The sequence below is a fragment of the Pyrgilauda ruficollis genome, unplaced genomic scaffold, assembly GCF_017590135.1.
Source record: "Pyrgilauda ruficollis isolate IOZ18807 unplaced genomic scaffold, ASM1759013v1 scaffold21, whole genome shotgun sequence".
NCBI lineage: Eukaryota > Metazoa > Chordata > Aves > Passeriformes > Passeridae > Pyrgilauda > Pyrgilauda ruficollis.
Window position 1 is genome coordinate 7,383,051 of NW_024520318.1, and position 19,709 is coordinate 7,402,759.

Here is a 19,709-nt window from a genome sequence, read left to right on the forward strand (position 1 = left end):
GACTTTTGCAGGAAGTCTCCTAATGTAAGAGCTGAGTAAGCTCCTTTGAAAGTGGTTTTGTGACTCCAACCCTGAGACTCTCCAGAGACTTCAATGCAGTTAACTTTACAAAAAGGGCTGTTACATCAAATCCAACTGCTTCTTTAGCTCTGACATGTTTTCTTGTTTCCTTCTGTAAAAGGTGGTGTTCTCAGGTGTGTTAAACCCTGCTGAAAGTGGCAAGTTTAACCACTGCCCTTAACTTCCATTAACAGTAAAGAGAGTTAATCACTTGTTTCCACTCTAAACAAAGGCAAACGTGCAGGAATTCCAGCCCTTTCCCGAAGAGGCCCCAGTGGGTGTTGTAGCTTGGGGAAGGATTGGTGCGCAGAGTGGGAGAAAGACTGAAACAGCTCCCAGGCACAGGACATAGGGTTTGGTGGGGAATCCCGATTAAATTCCGCCCACGAGGCTGCTGCAGGAAACAAGGTGGCAAACTGTGACGGGGGGCAGGAGTGAGAATGGGTGGGAGATGGAGGGAGGGGGTTTCCTTGATTAAACTTTCTGTGGCTGTGGCCACACAATTATGCAGTACTTCCCCTTCCAACAGGAAGCTAACTTGGAGCCACTTGCTTAGAAAACTTTGGAGTTTAGGTATCTGTTCAAGTCTAAACTTGTTTCTCATAAAAATGAAGTCAAAGGAAAACAAAAAAAAAAGATGGTTGTCTCTATGTCAGTTCATAACAAACTTTTGTAAATGGTTTCAAAATTTTACAGTTCTTTGGGTCTGACGTTTTGATTCAGTCCACAAGAATAAGTACCTGACCCCAAAGCGTGGATCAGAAATTTGGATTAAAATTTTTGCAAGCATAATAAAAAAAATATACATTTGTTTAGGATCTTCCTTGAGTGAAGGTAGAAATTTATTTAGTAAAAAACATTTGTAACTTCTTATATACTTTTTCATTTTCTGAAGCTTCAGTAAAAATCAGTAAAAAAACCCCCCCACAATGGTACAGTAATTATTTCAGAGTGAGGCGGGGTTTTTCCAGAAAAGCTCAGACCATAGTTTTTAAAGTAAGCTGCAACTTAGAAAATTCTGTAATCAATAACAAAATACTTGTTTCAAGTCTATCTCATCTGTAACTTTCAGGCGGGAAAGGTTTAACGTACACCTACAAATTTAAACGTACACCTACAAATGAGCTGGCTTTGAATGTTTTCTCATAAAATGCACTTATGTGATGCAAATGCTGCAATGGAGCTGTTTTGCTGTTTGTAATAGTCCTATTAGACTATTGCATGTAGGACCTGGCTTAAGAATTCCAGTGCTAGTCTCAACACTGCTTTTCAATGCTTTTGAATTAGGTCAGAATGTGAAGATAAAATGTACTATTGTGGAAACAGAATCCATTTACAGTCTGTGCTGTCAAAACCTGAGTGATGACTCCCCTCCTAAAGATGGTGCTGATGATGTATGTTCTGACACAAAACAATTTCTATTTTTGACTTTTTAATTCTATTGTTGCATATCTGTTCAGTGCCCTTCGATTTGTATTCAATCTCATTGTACTTTGCAGCTGTAATTCTGTCACTTCCAAGGTACACTTGGAGCTTTCTTGCAACTGTTCTGACATACTCATAACAGGTACAGTCTTTCTTTGACAGTGCATGCTGTTTTTATCAGCGTGTGGGCTGCTGCCAGTGATTTACAATCAAATGTTAATGAAATTTGTCTGTTCCCTGTACTGTTTGTTTAAGCAGCTACTCTGAATCTTTTCATGAGTTGCTCCAAATAAGATCAAAGGGTTCAGAAAAATGTTTGTCAACCTGAAAAGTTACAGTAATGGTGTTCTTGTAAATGCAGAAACCTAAAAATTCATAGCTAGTAAAGTGCTCTGCACACATGATTAATGACTTAATGGTAGATGACAAGATAGAATACTTTTTGGTAAAGTTTCACTTTAAAAACAAAGAGTAATCTGTTTCAAGCTGGGGGGGGGGGGGGGGGGGGGGGGGCGGTTGGAGGAGCCAATGTCAGGCTAGATTTCCCCTATAGATACCACCAGAACTTCTGTCCCTGCTATTGAACACAACAGCTGGTAAGCAGCAAGCAACTGGAGAAAAAGACCTGCCTTTAATCCAGTACAATGTTTTCTTGTGCCCATTTTACTGTAAGTCTCAGTGGCAAGGGGACAAAGGCTGTTGACTGATCTATGCAATTACCTCCTCTAATATTGCTTTCAACTGTCTGCCCAGAGTGACAAGAGTGGATGAGGTTTAGTTAAAGTCTGGGAAAAATGTCCTTTTAATAAATAAATAATTAAATAAGTGTCCCTCTCTTTTATCAAGCTGCTCTTTTAGATCTTTGAATCTATTTTGGAAGAGTACAGGTGATGTGATTGAAAATTAGAGTGAACCTGAACTCAAATAACAGCGATGCAATCAGTGTTTCTTGCCGAATACCCCTAGTGTTGTGTGCAGTTTGCACTAGTAAAGAAAAGGTTTCTTTTCTTTCCTCATTTTTCCTTTTTAATTTCCTTTCTGGTGCATGTGTATGTGGGAAGTGGTATCTCTTTTTTACATAGTGTGACTCAGAAGCACACATATTTAAAAATAATTGTCTGGTGTGCTTTTTGTTTGGAGGTTTTATCTGTCCTTGATGGCAAAAAATGTGATCCTTGAAAAATAAATAAGCAAAGATAATACAAGCTGCTGTTCATTTCTAATGTGGAAGACATTGCAACGTTAAGATTGTGCTTAATGAACTGTAGATGGAAGTCTTTTCCTTTTATCTGAGGAAATAGCATGAGGTGGCACTGCACATGTCTTTATTCTCTGAATCAGGGCAATGGAGCCTGATACAGAGGCCCTTTCTGTGACACAGGTGACTGTAAGAACTGGTGCATTTTGGTCCTTATTTTCTTAGAGGTTTTTATGCAAAAGGTGCCAAGTGAACAGGGCTGTGTGCTGTATGCAAGGGTTTGATGTGTGCTGTGGTTATGCAGCCCTGGTGATGAATGCATCCTGAACTGACAAATAAGCAGCACTTCAATAATTCCTGATGTTCATCACAAAGATGAACATGTTGTAGGGACACAGAGCTGAGTGTTGCAAGGTCCTTGTGGTACATGGCAGACGTTCTTGTTTGTTGTGTGTGTCTTGGTCAGTTCCTTGCAAGGATGTATGGCAGTTTGGTGGGAATCAAATCAGTTTTTTGATTCCAGTTTGGAGCTGGAATCAAAGGCTTTAACCAAAATTGCAAAAGAGGAAGGTGATTGTGTTAGTCACCTTTCTGTTCTTTTCATACTTGTAGCCAGGAAGAGTCTGCAGAGGGAAAATGCTTCTCTCTTTCCCTTTTATGAGTCCAGGGAATCCAGGAAAAAAAAAAAATCCGCATCTGAATATCTTCAGAATTGAGCTGGATGGGGCTTGTTTTGCTTGGAATATGAACATGCAGCATTTGGAATACAGCAGATTTCACTCTGTGTCCCTGCAGAGCATTGATCACCTGCTTGCAAATTTCCTACCTAATGGTACTGCAAATTCTTCTCCTTTTATTGACTTATTTTTATCAGCAGACCAGAGACCATCAATTGTCTCCTAAAATGGCTAAGAGGAAATGCTAGTGGGAAATTTTAGATTTCATTGTATGGCCCTTCTGGTTATAGCAGCAGAGTAGGAATTGGAGTGAGACCACCAAATCCTTACAGATATAGCATCAAATATCTTCATTGTTCAGTTCATACCAGCATCTATTGAATAATATTATGTGATCACCTTATTTTTTCCACTAATATTTGGTCTCCTGTTCAGTATATTCCAACCATGTCTGACTCACATTCACTTTGATATATTGCATACCACTTTCAGTCTTCATTTTTTATGCTTAAATTAAATATTCTTTATCTGGGGGGGATTTAAATTTGCCCTCCTCTTTCAGCAAAAACTCTGAGATCATTGAATGGAAATTCCTAAATTAAAGCCTTCATTTTGTTATGGTGGTTTAATATGTCACTAAAAATTGGCAGTGACTATCTGTTTGAGCATGGTCTGGAAAGATGACCTTGGCATAAATGTTCTGCTGTGCTGTCACCTCTGATCCCAGGCAGGAAATATTTGTACCACTTAGCGAGTGTTGCTCAGCTAAGGACTAAGTTTCCATAAGGTAGTACTTTGCACAAGAGTTCTGCTCTTTTTTTCTGCAGTGAACAGAAATCTGTGTTCGATCCATCCCAACTTCAAAGTCTCTGAATTCCAATTTGTTAGTCCCTCTTGCTCTGGTGCCTTTTAATTCTGTGGTTTTTGGACTGGGAGCCTTGAGGACGTGTCTTGCCTGGGTTAACACACACTTTGGTAATTATACCTGTTGAAATGACTGCAGAACACTGACATTATAACTCTGGACTGTAAGACAGCTGTGTAGAACAGTAGCAAGAGAAAGAACCTACTTGTCATGACTTTATATTCCTTTATCTCTCCAGTCTATTTGTTCTGTAAAACTAACAGAAGCAAAACCCAGCACTATGCATTTCTACCTATTGTTTTAGATGTGACTGTATCTTAATGCTAATTTTAAGGCTTGATTAAAAAACCCCTTAAGTTTTTCCTGCTTAAAAATAGGAAAGGAAGTAGAATTTATGATTTTATTTTTTTTTGTGTTTCCTTAACAGTGATTCAAGAGAGTTAATCTATGTAGAAATAAGAAAAAGTAAATTCAGAAATACCTGTAGGCTTCCTGCTGGTTTTTCTTTTTGGCCTAGCTTGCTTGAGTTACCAGATTTGCCCCAGACCCTTATTTGGGTTCCATTTGCATGGACAAAATGTGCCAATGGCTTCCTTTATGCCCTGAGTGTGAAGAGGCTCAAGGAAATGCAGCACTGTTTATTTTAGCATTGCACTGCATCAAGTGTGTTGCTGCTGTCTCAAGCAGTATTTGGATATAAATCCCATTTTGAAGTCTAGCCCCATCCTGATTCTACCTTTCACTCAGTTTGGGTTTCTCTTCTGCTGTTCCTGTTAGAAGATGGCACCAAAGCTGCTCCAGCCCTGACCTCAGAGAGCCCAGATGCCCCGTTGTTTGCCCAGAGTTACACAGCCCTGTGCAGGTGCCACTCCTGGTCTGTTTGTGTCCGTGTTTCTTCATCCCAGAGCTGGGCTAGAAAGGAGTTTCCCAGACTTGCATGTGGATTCTCTCTCTGGATTGTGGGAGAAGTATTTTATATTGAATTTTTATCATTTTTGGAGAGGGAGAAAGTATAATTACCAAAATACACCCTCCATTTCCTTCCCTGATCAATCACGTTCCAGTTGGGGTTGTCCTGGAAATTTCTAAAAATAAGATGCCTGAATGACAAGTTTGAATAGTGTATTCCACTGGGGGAAATCCTAGAGTGTGGTAAATTTTTACAAGACAGAGACTTTTAATAGAAAAGAGGCATTCCTTTGAAGTGTTAGATGAGGAGAGGAGGAGACAAATCTCAGAAAGCCAACTCAACCAATGCATTCAATTGAGTTTACAAGGTTCATTATTTGTGGAATGCTAATGAATTTTTATACTAGAAAGTTATGAAAGGGTGCCTGGAATTATCCTTTATATTCTACCCATTCCCTATTCTGTGCAAAATAAATAAATAATAAAAAAAAAAGCAAACTTACATTAGTGTGCTCTAAGACTAACACACAGGTGGGCCCTACTAATGCTTCAGTACTTTCTCATATCTGATCTTTTCTGAGAAAAGGAATTTCTTTGCTGTCACTGCTTAAGCACCTCATGTTGCATAGGTGTGGTGTAATTAAGCCTCTTAATCTTTTTTGGGCTCTCTTGGGTTTTTTTCTACATATCTATTGGTTATTGTAAATTTCTGTTAAAATTGGACAAAGCATTCGTATAAAACACATTCTCAGATTCAGAGAGATGGTGGTAAACAGCTGCACTAAAAGGGAGGATATAGGTTAAGGAAAAAGTTAAGCTTGGTGCAGTCTTTTCTTTGTGGTGTTTTTTTCCCCCCCCCTCAAGGGATACAGATCCAGTTGTATATAGTGGTTTAAACCTAATATATTCAGTCCTGAATTTCCTTCACAATTTCCTTCTTATTGGCTTAAAAGAAAGCGCATGGCTTTGATTTTTATTAATAAAACTCAGGACATCCTTGATTGAAGATGATGTTGATCTTGTTTTTTATACCTCTGTGTCACTTCTAAAACTGGGGATCATGAAAGAGGACTCATTCGTGATGTATTGTATTCCACTGATTTGGAAATCATCAAATGCCAATAGATTAGAAAAGAACACCTTAAAATTTGGCAACACTAAATAAACTAAATTTTGGCTGGGGCTATTTACAGCTATTTGACTAGTCAAAAAGGAAAATTTAAAAAATGCCACTAGTAAGTTGAAAACCAAGCAAAATTCCTGGGTCTCCAGTGGGAGATGATCTGAAGATGCATGGAATGGTGCTTCTGAAGAAGGCTGAGATTAAATGGCTATTGTAATTTCTTCAGGCCTGGCCTTGATACTCTTTTCTGTCCTTCCAGTCATCTAATAACATTCTATGTCCATTTCCCCATTATGTGAATGGGTTTAATAAAAGCAGAGGAACATGGAGACCTACTGCTTTTGGTCCTTTCTTCCTTTCAAATATTATGTTCCTCAAATAAAAGTCAGTGATCTTTCAAAGGCAGAAGTAGGTGATTTAATTTTTTTCTGAGCCTGTAATGAAAAAAAGCCTTCATGAAGTTCACTTCTTATTCCTGGTTCTCAAACCAGAGAAATAACAGAAAGTTTCCATTCTACACTGGTTATTTGTAAGTGAATGTTGACTGTGTTGGTTTGACGGTTTGACTTTAAGAGTAAATAGGGAGTTCTTGGTGGTTTTTTTGTTTTGTTTTTTGTTTTTTTTTTGTTTTGTTTTGTTTTTTTTTGTTTGTTTGTTAAATTTTTTTTTAAGGACCTGTCAGGCCTGTTTGACCTTGATCCATCAGCTCCATTCATTATTCTTCTGCAAGGTGTTGGTTCATTTCCTACATCATGGGGATAAGTAGAAAGGGACTAGATAGCAGAGGGTTACTCCTTGCTTCCTGTTAGCTGGTCAGATGTCAAGCTCGGCTTTCTGTTCTCTAGCTTGATTGATAAGCTTGAAGGAGTCCACAGCAGGTATGCAGGTCAGGGGGGATAACAGCTGGAAAATATGCACCCAGCAGAGAGACCACACAGAGAGAGACCAAATTCTTTCTCACTTATCTCTGAACAATTTCAGGATAACTTGGTGGTTAACACGACGTGATTTGACATTTGACGCAGTGTGTAATCTCTGGATGTAGCCATATAATTATGCTCTGCATTCTACTCTTACAAAGTGGGATGATGCTAATTGTTTCTTACTTTGATTTTCGCTGCAAAATAATATCCAAGACTCAGCAATGACTGTCAATATGCTGCTGGATATTGAGAGATTTTACATGTAATTGTGAAACAGATACGTCCAATGATTTCTGCTCCTTAGTGGTCATAGAAAGAAGAGCTGCTAAGTGCAGGAAAAGTTGGGATAAAGTTTGTCCTTGCTCAGAGGTAGTGAAGTGTCAACAAATGTCTACTTCCATTGGAGTCATTCCAATCTGGCATCACTGGTAATGGAATACTCCTGATAAGAGAGGAAAGAGCCCTTGGCATGTTAGACAGGGCTGTGTGATGCAATCTATCCAAAGGAACCACGGTGTTGTATTATCTTTGACTTCCTCAGAGCCTTCTTTCCATGGGTACCCTACTGGTGGGAGGTCTTGCGTGGACACAGGATACACACAGACCTGGCCAGTTGCCTCTGTGTTTCCACTGTAACATCCTCACCTTCACACATCCTCTCTCTCTCTGATAGATAAATGTTGAGGTGCTTCTCATAAATATTTTGGGTGCTGCGGCCATGCTGATGTTGCTACAAGGGTAAATGCCATGGCTGGAGCAGAATAAATCTGTTTATTGCTGAGGTACAGAGTGCCCTGGAAAGGAGAGTGTCCATGATCTGCCCTGCAGTAGCTCAAGGTCACAGTGCTTTGTTGTCTGTCCCTTTAAAAGCAAGGAGATGATGTCTTCTCTTTTCTGTATCAACGTTATGTTTCTGCACTTTCTGCAGTAGTTGGAAACAAGAATTAACATTAGAGAATAATTGATCCTGGGGCTCAGTGCTGCCTGAAGAGGCACAGATTATTGCCAACCCTTCTTTAAGTGTTGCCTTTAAACTTCAGTTCATAAACTGGAGCTAAACCTGTTTCAAGGTGATATCCTTAGCTTTGATGAAAGGATGGCCCAGAAGTAAATAATATCATCTGAGGCCTGAGTTTTGTCAGTTTCCAGAACAAGATTTAAAATAATATTAATAATGAGATGGGACCCCTTCCTATAAAGAATTAATCTGAAGTGAATTTTAAGACAGGAAATAGGCAGGAGCAAACACCTGCTGCCGACATTCTCTTCTACATATATATTTTTTTTAATATATAGTTTTATTCTTCTCAAATGATGTTTAATCTGCCGGGCCCTGTGTAGTCACACTTGTGACACTCTCTCAGAGTTGTGATACTCTCTCACGAACACTGTTATGCACATTTGTACTTTGAGACAGCAGTAATCACACACAGTTTGGGGTTTATGTGCTCTTTTGTTAAAACTAATCACTGAAGCATAAACGCACCCTACTGATCATGTTTAGTCGTGGATGGTTTAGGGTGCTCTCCATGTTCAGTAATAGGCAATTGTCCAGCACAGGCATAATCCAGCTATAGGAGAATGTCAGACATTCATGTTCTCATTTCACAGATATAATTGAAAAGAAGGAAAATCAGTTGGCTTCCCTTATTCAGGGTGCATCTGTGACAAAGCAACAGTTCAGTATTTTACTCGCCTTTCTGTACATTTTGGTAATGGAGATTCTGTGGCAAATTTAATTTAGATATCTGAAACAGTAACTACTAGGAGACTTGAACTCTTGTTTTGAAAACAGTAGGTTGATTTCTATCAGTGGTACCTACTCCACTGAGCATTAAACAAGCAAACCACTTCACTGGGAGTTGCATAGGAGTGCTGCTTTCACAGTCAGGTGTTCGTTACGTGCCTGTGGGTAGCAGGTAATACTCCTCCCCTTCAAAACATCAACCTGGTCTTTTAATTGTGTAATTCCACCTCTTCCCTTCCTCCCTGTCCTTCCTGCTGCAGCCCCTTTGCAGGTGTCTGGTCTGACCCATCAGGTGGGTCTCTGTTTGCCTGTCAGCCTGGAGCTGATGGCCTTACAGAGGCACGGCTGATTGCACAGAGCGGAACGGAGCCGCTCTGAGGTGCAGGTGTGAGCAATCGCCAGGGATCTCTGCTAATCCTGGGATAGGGGAGCACCCTGGGCTGCAGCAGGCATGGGCAGAAAGGGCTAAATGAAGTGCAAAAGGGAAAAACAGAAAAAGTTAAATGCCGTGGTTTCCTTCTCCCAGATGGTTTGAGTTATTTAGCGCTTGTAAAATGAGTTGCTCTTTTTCAGCAGCCCATGAGCATGGAGTATTGGGGCATGGTTGGAGGGTTGTTTATATACACACACACTATATAGTATGTGTGTATATATGTATATATATATATATAGCTTTATTGGGAAGTAATTTTCTGAGGACTTTCTGAGCCAGTGGAAATTCCTACCCACTTTAAGAATTTTGGGTTTGAACAAAAATTGAAGCTCATTTACGTTTTGTTTTCCTTGGTGCCTTTGGAGATCAGGTAGCTGAAAGCATGATTGAGTTTTAGGGTTTGTCATACTTGGTGCACAAGAGGTCTGCTGGGTGTGAAATGCATTTGACAGGCCTGAGAACAAAGAGGAATGGATCCACTGAGAGATTGTCTGCTTTGGGCATCCGAAGTGCTGTGCAGGAGAAATGCTTGAGACAGCTGGGGTACAGCAGGCAGGGGATACGAGACACATGTAACAAAATGTAATAGGGTGAAAATGGGAGTGTTGCTGAAGAAATAAAAATGGGGTTACTGGAGCAGGGAGAGGAGAGGACAGTAGAAACATGTGGAGGTGATGTATCCCTTGTGGACTGGATGCTGTTGATCTGCTCAATAAATATTGCTTTGCATTATGAGGTTTTACATTCCATTCAGACTTCATCTTCAGTACTCTCCTGAACTCTTGTGAGTTACAAGTTCATATTTTTAATTTTTATACAGAACTTAATTCCAGATGCTGAGATTAAAAAAATTAAAAATCTATATATCTAGATTTTACTATCAAAACAGCATCTGATATATTCATAACATTAATTTGCTGTTCTTTAATACTAATAGTCAATAAATCTAACAGTCACTAAAGGTTAAGCTTTCTTATAATAGGGAAAAAATTTAGTGTAGAAATAATATACTGCAGCTTAAGGTCCAAATTCTGCCATTTAGGGAAAGGACTGCAGGATACAACGCTTTATTTGCAAACAGGAAAGGGCAATTGCGCTAAGTAAAGCATGCCTTCAAAAACCAACAAGAAATTGGAGAGGTAGAGAGAAGATTAAAGTATTCCTCAGCAGAGGAGGTTAATCCAATTTCTCATCACCAATTTTACTGGACTTAAAAAGAGATTGTATTCTGCATTCCTGATCCATCAGGTGTAAGTTAATTTAATGCAGCAATCACCTATTGCTTGATATTTATTTATCTCTAGGCACATATTTTGCAGAGGGTAGTGTGATACAGGGATACAACTTCTGTTCTTCCCCTCCTTTGCCACACACAAAGTCCAACTGACTCTATAGCTTGTGTTCTCTGAGACCCAAGAGACCTTGCTTCAACTTTTATTACCCCCCTTGCTGGCCTGATATAATGTCACTTTGTCACACTTAGTGTGCTTGTTTCCTTTGCGTCGCGGAAACACTCCTAAAACACAGATGCATAGTCAGATCCCTACCTCTACAAGTGTAAACTGAGAGGACAAAAACAGACACAGAATAAAATAAAGGTCTGTAACATGTGAGTAAAGTGACCAGAACAATGACTGGATTGTAGCTTATTGTTTGGTTTTCAAGTTAAAATCCCCAAGAAAATCCCTCCTGTCAATTAAACTGGAAGGAGAGGGGGATGCCTCTCTCACTTTCTTCCTACTTGCAGCTCTCTCCCTCCAGTCTAGAAGCACAGTCTGCAGAGGAGGTGGGGTTGAAATCAAGGAAAACTTGTGTATTGACCCCAGGATGCCTGAGTTGGGCCTGTCACTGCCCATTTACAAGGGATCTGCTGAAGTAGCTCTTAGGGAAGGGTGAAATGCTTGAGGACAGAGCCAGCCAAAGAGCAGCATTAATGCTCAGATATTTTTAAAAGAGAATTTTCCCCCCTTCCTCTTCCCCTTTATCTAATTCCTCAATGTGAAATGGATGCAGATGTGTGGAATGAATTCATCCGGGATTTAGAAACACCGTTTTGTGTGTGTACCCACCCACATAATTGCTTTCCTTTCACATTCTGCACTCCTGTGCACACCTGTGGGATGTTGGCAAGACCTCCTGGATATTAGATCTACTGAACATATGACCTGTATAGTTTTCACAGTATGGTAAGATTACAGAATTACACCTGGGTAGCCTTGCTGGGCTATGTACTGCATCCTGCTTTCACCTTCTGTGTTCTTTTGCCTGTAACAAGGCAGTGTGATGGGAATAGGACTAGTGTAGCCCTTGTGATTTGAAATTTTGTATTTTTATTTATTCATGTTGTAAGACTCAGGAGGAGTCAGAGCATTCCAGTTGCTGGGATTCACTTATTTCTACAGAGAGTGCTAGGACTTTATTATTCTTTCTGTGAGTAAGTGCACTCATGAATAAAGTAGGGACAATCCCTACCTACTTGTTGATTTTCCTGTGAAGTTCAAGTACTGTTGAGAGGCCCTAGGACAGGGCAGCCAGGTTTCTTGCAGGACATTGCAGAGAATTCCCTCATGTTGGGGCAGGTGGAGGCCAGGCAGGAGACAGCACGAGGCATCTCAGGCTGTGTGCTGTGGCACAAGTGTTATAACCTGCACATTTGTAGCTGTGACAGTGTTGCTCACCTTGACTGCTGTTCCTGATTCTCAGAGGAAGAGCTCTAGTCCAGAGAAAAAGGGTACTGTAAGATCTTTAGAGGTTACCAAGTGTGTAGGATCCAGGGCCTGTTATTTGTTTCTAGGAACATCAGCTCTGCAGAAGGGCACTGCACTGCTTTGGGGAGGAGGTTGTCCTGTACCTGACTTACAGGAAGAGCGTCACTGATATACCAGCACCAGTTCCTTAAGTGCTTAACACTTTCCTTGGAAAGTCCTTCATTGAAATTCTCATAACTTCTAACCTTACTTAGCTTTCATGGGTGCTGGTGGAACCACAGTTCAAAATATATGTTGGTAGTACCTTATCAAAATGCTGTATAGTTATTTTGCATAAATATCCCATTTGTGGGGTGTTTCCATCCACTCTCCTGTTGTTTTACCTTCCCCAAATATTCACTTCAAGAAAGGAAACATTCTTTAACCTGTGTATGTTTTGGAGATTTGGAATATTAGAAAAAAACAATCAAAAGAGATAGCTAATTTCTCAGAGTTCTGCAAATCACAATCTGTAAAGTACTTTCACACCAATTTTCAAAGATAGAAAATGCTGGTAACCCCACAGCATGGGGTTCCTGGGACATGGGCTAAAATGCTAACTATTTCTCTTCTGGTTCTGTCTTCATTTGGGAGCTTAGAGCTTGATTCTTCCTCCCAAAGTCAATGACCGTGTATAGAGAAAAAAAAGACTTCCCCAGGGAGCATATGAAAGGAAATAAAACAATTTGCTTGCAAATGGGAGGTAATTGGTATGTTAATTAAAGTCAACTTTACCTCTCTTAATGTTAACCTCCTGATTTTCTCCAGTGTTTCAGGTAGGGGAAAAGAATTTATTCTTTAGTATTCTCAAGAATGAGATTGGATAATAGACACAAATGAAGTCCAAACCTAGTACAAAAAAACATGAGAGGATATGTCTCCCAGCTGCTTTCCTAATACAGCATAAGGAGGACGAGATAGTTATCTGAGCAGTCACTCCACAGCTCAGACTTCAAATTATAGTAATTATGACAATTTGTGCCAATAGCCATGAGGTGGGTTTTTTTGATGTGGTTAAAAATAACATCTGTAAAAATCCAATAAAAAAAAATTACATTTTGCTAATTTTCTGATAAGATAATGTTTAACTGTACTGTGTGCCTTCTACTGCCGTTTTCAATTAGAGTATTTCCTTTTGGGCTTTTACCAGCTTGTCTCATGGATCCGATTCCATCCTGAGCAGTTCATTTGTTTTAACTTTCTTAATTAATTGTTTTGTGTAGGTTTTGCCTTTCAAACTGATATCAATCTTTCAGACTTATTAACGTGCTGATTGCTAATGTGTGATACAAAGCACAACTCAGTTAAATTGTTCTTTCTGTCATATTAAACAGAGTTCCCATATTAGCCTGCTAAACAAAATAATTGTAGATAATTTAGAGGGTAACAAATGACAAGAGTCTCGTACCTGGGAGAATGAAAAAAAGTTCTGTTTGCAGTTTCTTTGTGCTGGCTTAGGGTACAATTTGGAGCACACATGCACAGGTAGACTAAGACAAAATAATTAGCTCCTAAGGAATTGTTGGAGACCTGGTGGAAAATTATTTTCCCACATAGTGAAGTTTCTTACCTTGAAAAATAGGGGTGACAAGAAGTAGGATATCAGACACAGCTGATAACTTCCCTCCTGAATTTTCAGAGGATTTTTCCCTTTTGTGTGAAATAGTTCAATTTTACCTTTCCGCATTAAATAATGCCGATGATGGAATTTTGAGGGAGCATGGCATTTTGTCCTTTCTATCATCCTCACATACATCTGCTCCATGTGGCTTTTCTGAAAGGACACATTTGGAGTCATGGTTGCACATTCTGATGTTTTACTGGTGTATAACATGAAACACTCTTCTCTGGGCATGAGGACTGTCCTTGAAGGTGTACAAGTGGCCTGGTACAAGTTCAGCATGTGGCAATGCAGAAGAATTGTTACTCAGAAAAGCCACTGATCCTCAAACTATTTGAATTTACCTGCTCATGCTGCATTTTGCACAAATGATTTCTGGATGTGCTCCATGATTGCAGAACACTGCTGGAGATTTTATGGCTGATGTTGGTGAGAGCAGGCAGGTGCTTGAGTCCTCTGGGCAAATTCTCATGCATAAACACTACATTAAATGATAGTGTAAAGAATGAAAGAGATGCATAACCTCAGGTATGTTCCCTAAAGACTTTAGAAGACAGGTATGGGCTAGGAGGACTCTTTCAGCAATCATTGTCTGCAAGATGCACTTTAGATAGGAGTTTCTGAAGCATGCATTTCAGTATTTAAACAAAATTAAATAAATTTGTGCATTACAAGGAAAATAAGACAGTTTACCTTATTAAGCTTAGAGTACGTAGCAAAAGTGATCTTTACCTGGGATTTGGAGGCATGTTTTGATTTAAATTTCTTAGGTACAGGTGTCAAAGATAAAACTTGGGAGTTGTGAATAATGCCTAGAAAGGCTGATCTGGAACAGAGACTAGACAGAGCTAAATGGACAAAATAGGTATTTATTGAAAGGCCTTAAAAGGACACACCTTGGGCAGCACAAGAGCCTGGCCAGGGCTACACCTAGGTTGAGTCCAAGAGGGATCCTAGTCACGAGCTTTTACACTTTTGGTTCATTTACATATTGAATTCAATCGTCCAATTACAGCTCCAGGTTGTGGTCTCAACCCCCTTCTCATCACGGTTGTTTATGCTTTTGAGTAAGGTTGTCTTTGATTCTCTAGCTGGGAAAGGATTGTTTTGTTGAACTACCCTGTTCACTATTGTGAACAGAACTTGCTAACATCTAATATGAAGTCTCAGAGTTACATACCAGGCAGCAGAGAATCTGAAAAATATAAAAGCTAAAACCCAAGGCATCATGAAATGGCAAATCTGTAATCAATGAAGAAGAGTGATCTGACACTTTGCAATTTGTACTTTTGTGTTTTGTTGATGTTCCCTAATGCTTTTGATATGTGCTACCAACTTTTCCTTCAGGCCCTGCAGAGTTTTGCCTGCACTGGACCTTCTGCCTTTTTTTCAACTAGGAAAACTTGACCTGCTCTCCTATTTTTAGCCTCCCTTTTCCCACCTATGCTGTTTTTTCTCTAGGTATATGTGCTGTACATATGCAGGGTATATGCTTAAGCACATTTCACTGTTCTTTAAATGGGATATCACAAGGCCAATATTGCTTTAAAGGAATTGCCTTTTAATTCACAATCCCTAGTAGGTGTGTTGCAAGTTATTCTGACATACTCGTGACAATTTGTATTTCTTCTGGAGCTTTTTTCTGCTGGAGCTTGTGCAGCCTCTGCCAGAGACTGCAGGGCAGCACTTGTATTGAGCACTGTTGTATGTGGTGGCTGTAGAGGAGTTTGCTCTCTTCTCACTTGGTGAGAACTTAGCCAAATCCAGTGCACACAACCTCTAAGCTGCCCCAGACCTCAGTTGCTGAAGGGAGCTCACAAGATGGTACATGTTGTCAATTTGACCACAGACTGATTCAGAGCAGCTGTGACTCAGGTAGCAAACTTTTCTGTTTTAGGGTAAGTTCCCTCCCATTCCTTGCAGTAAGGGTTTCCTCTTGTGTTTGAAGGCATGAAGAAGCTGGAGATTAGCCTCACCAAAAAGTAGATAATTTCTAGTTTTCTCCTTGCAAAAGAATTCTTTGTGCAGTTTCTGTAGCATTGGAACCCTCTCCTTTTGGAGTGGGGTCAGATTTGCAAGGTAGGAATGAGCATCTTGGTGCATCTTTATGCACAGACAAAGCTGGGCCATTGTCAGCCCAGAGCTTCCTCACTTTTTTATACAGGAGCCCACATGTGCTAACACAGATTTCTCATCTCTGGTGCTAAGTTGCTAACAGAACAAGAATAGAAAAATGATAAGCATTTTCCTTGATTTAAATTTTGCAGAAAACCAAAGTGGAATGAACTTTGGCTCCTGTTCAGCTGCAATCTAGACATGAATTAACAGTCACTTCAGACTTAAATTAGACGAGTCAACCATTGAATGTCATTCAGCAGCACACCAAAATAAATCCAGATGACATTTATGACATATTTCATTGTTTCTATAATCTAAGTAATACAAAAGGTGTAAGTCACAGCACAATACTTTATTGCATTTCTTTTTGAAACACTGTCCATGAATAAATTTAGACTGGAAATTGGAAGATTTTCTGCTGTCAAAGTGAGAGGTGTATGAGGTAGTTGCTGTGATTGCACTGCATCGCAGCTGCCCATACTGGACTGGAGCTCATGATCCAGTTCCACTCCAGGCTGGTGACCCTTGGTACACAAGGCTGAGTTCTTTAAAAACATATATAAGCATCAAATGTTTTTGGCCTCTTCATGTACCATGTTTATTCTGGAGTCATCAGAGTGCATAAAAAGTAGAAATTTTGCTATATTTAAAAACTAATTTTTAAAATTTCATTTGAGGTCTAAGAAAATATGAGTATTTGTGATAGAATCCTTGACTTGAGTATCTCTTCTATATGTCAAATATATTTAAAACCCCAGACAAACCTTTCTCAAAAAAAAAAAAAAAAAAAGAGGAATTGGGATATTCTCTAGTGTAGTCCTACAGCTGAAAGATGAAATATACAACATATTTATTAATTTGACTGCACATTTTCTCTGACCTCTCAACTGAAACATTATAATATATTTATTCATGTAGTGCCCACAGCAGTAAAGTACCTCTGGTGTGCTGCCATTGGGAAAACTGCTTTCTACTGCCTCCCTCAGTTTGGGGCTGTTAGGGAATTGAGATATAAAGCGGACAGAGCATGTAGTGGTGAACAGGACTGGGCCATGAGCTCAGTATCCATACTGGCTTCTGCTCCTTGTGGAAAGATTTTTCACACAGCTGATAGCCCCAAGATAACAGTAGCCCTAGATATATGCACTATCACTGACCAGCAGGACCAGGAAAGGAAGGGACAGTTCAGGGAGCCATCCACATCAAAACACATGAAAATCAAGCTAAAAACACAGGAAAGAGAAGTACATTTAAATATGGTGGACTACAGGAAACATACATGCAACAGATAAAATAAGATCTCAATGACTGATGGTTTTACAGAGTAATTTTAAGGATGAACTGTTCCTAAACAATTTTTCCAGTGTATTAAGCACTAAGAGCATCAGGCATGCATGTCTTGTTCCACTCCTTTTTTTTTCTTGAACAAACAAGTTGAATGTGACCACTACAAGAAAAGAGCCCACTCCCCACTTATGTGTGCTCGTTCCTTTGTCCTCTTTCCAATATCCCCCAGTAATGATGGAGCACAGGATCGTGTTCTGCTCTAATGTCTTTCTTGTAAGATTCGGAGGGTAGTGCCGTCGTGACCTTCGGGAGCAGTTTTTTTCCATTTGGAAGGAGGCGGGGGAGAGAGCATTGAATTTGAGATTGATTTTCCTCCTTTTAGCATGTGGAAATTCAAAGGAAGCTCCTTGATTCACCAACAATGACTGCATCTCCAGCCTTAGAGAATGCAAAGGCATCAGTGGGAGCAGACTGATGAAGTTAATACCCTCAGACTGCATTGTGAATGTGACCAGAGTCCACTATGTTGTATGCTATAGAAAAATCCTGGTGTTATTCCTTGCAGTGACTGGTCACAGTTTAAAAACAGAGAATTTTTATCCGAAGATTAAAGAAATGGGGATCTCCAGTAGTTTTAGACGTAACAGCGTGTCCACAGTTTCTTGTTAAGGCAATTATGACCTCTACATTTGTGGTGTGTGTTTCAGAGGCTTCCAAGGAATGCATCCAGCTAAGGCCAAAATGCAAATTTATATTGTCTATGGAGGTTTTAAAGATAACAGTTTTCCCTGTTACCCTTCCTGCAAAGGACTGGTCTATTCACCTGAAGTTCTAGGACATGCTGGAGGTGAACAGTTATCCAGTGTGAATTTGATTTTCAGTAAAGAGCTGATTAAGTATATGCATGGAAAGTCTTTCGGAGAGCTTCCATCCTTCAATAGGAAATCCTGGGAAACTGCACTGGATGCAGGCCATAGGTTCCTTTGAATCCTTAAATGTTCCTTACATCCTTTGACTCTGAGCAGGCCAATCCCTTCTGCCTGGGCTTCAAATTTATCTTTGCTGATCAGGAGAAAGGGCTGTCCAGCTAAAATTTCAGCAAGACTTGACACTTCCTGGCTTTTGTTCAAGTTTTGGAGAAACAACTGAGTGTGCCCCTCATCTTTTAGAGGTGACATTTCTGCTTCAAGATGGAGCTGCAGGTGCACCATCAAGGGAGGATAAGCTTATGTTCCTGCTCATGCTTCCTCATCACAAAATGGTGCTTTCACCATGCGATTTTTTGTGATGGGAACAGTTTCTCCATGGTACAACTGCTACAAACTGGGCTGTTGGCTCTGAAGGAGCGCATACATATTGTGGTATATGTTAATTATAAAACATGCATTCCTAGCTGAACCTCCTGTATTGTGAGAGGTTTGGTCATTGGGAACATTAAATGCTGAAGTTTGTACTTAGGAATAAATATACAGCCAGATTTCCACCATATTTTCTGTTGTAAGGCTGTTGTACTGTGAATATAAAAGACTGAAATCTTCCAGTTGTTACCCCCATTACTTTTGTGCTACTGGCTGGGTGGAGCTGATTGTGGGTACTGTAGGAACAGATTCAGACATTAGTGAGGGCACAAGTAGATGGTACTTTCAAAATATTAATGGACATTTCAAAATATTAATTTACTTCTAAAACTGACAGAGAAAATACATGAGGACCTGTTAAAATTTGTGTTTAAAAGGCTTTAATTTAAATGTACTTGAGAGTAAATGAAGTTGTCCCTGTTCCAGTCAATGGTTTGACTACAGTCCTGAGAACTTATGGATGTTTGTGTATTAGAACTGATTGTATCCAGAGAACACCTACAGCTGGGTGAGCATGAGTTAACTGTGTGGTGGAACTCAGGTTGCTGGTAGAAGGAATTATTTTATCAATAAGATCCATCTTCATTACAGTTGCCACTGATGAAACTCAAAATGCAATTTAGCACCTCACGTTGCTGTATCCATTCTACTACAAAATTACTTTCTCTTGCTTTCAGTAAATTACAACTATTTGAGTTTAGCCCCAGAAAGGCTCCTTTATTGTGCTTCTTATTGCTTATGAAATCTCTTTCAGCTGTGTTGTTTACTTGTTGGACAGAGGATCTGAACCTATGCCATGTTATTTTAACTTGAAGAACAGATTTGTTACTTGCATTCCTCCCTTATACCTATCTAGGTGCAGAGGGAAAGGAATGCATGTTGCTGTGTGTCAGCATAAAAATAGATGAAGAATCCTTCTCAAGAATATATTAGCTCATACCCATTTATAGGTCAACTTTGATACCTGAAGTTTAAGCTGAAAAGGGAGCATGTTGCAATATTTCCAAGTATGTTCTTGCAGTCATCTTCTGTCGGCTGGTTAATATTGCATACAAGAGACAAAAATAAAACATTTGCAGAGGACTCTCCAGATGCTTTGTACTGTCATCATAAAAAGCAGATCTTGAGTTTCTTGATGAGTTCAAGTTATTTGTAACATAAATTGAAATATTTCCTTTGCTTAGCAATTAATTTTAGGTGAGTCTTTACCAGGACTCA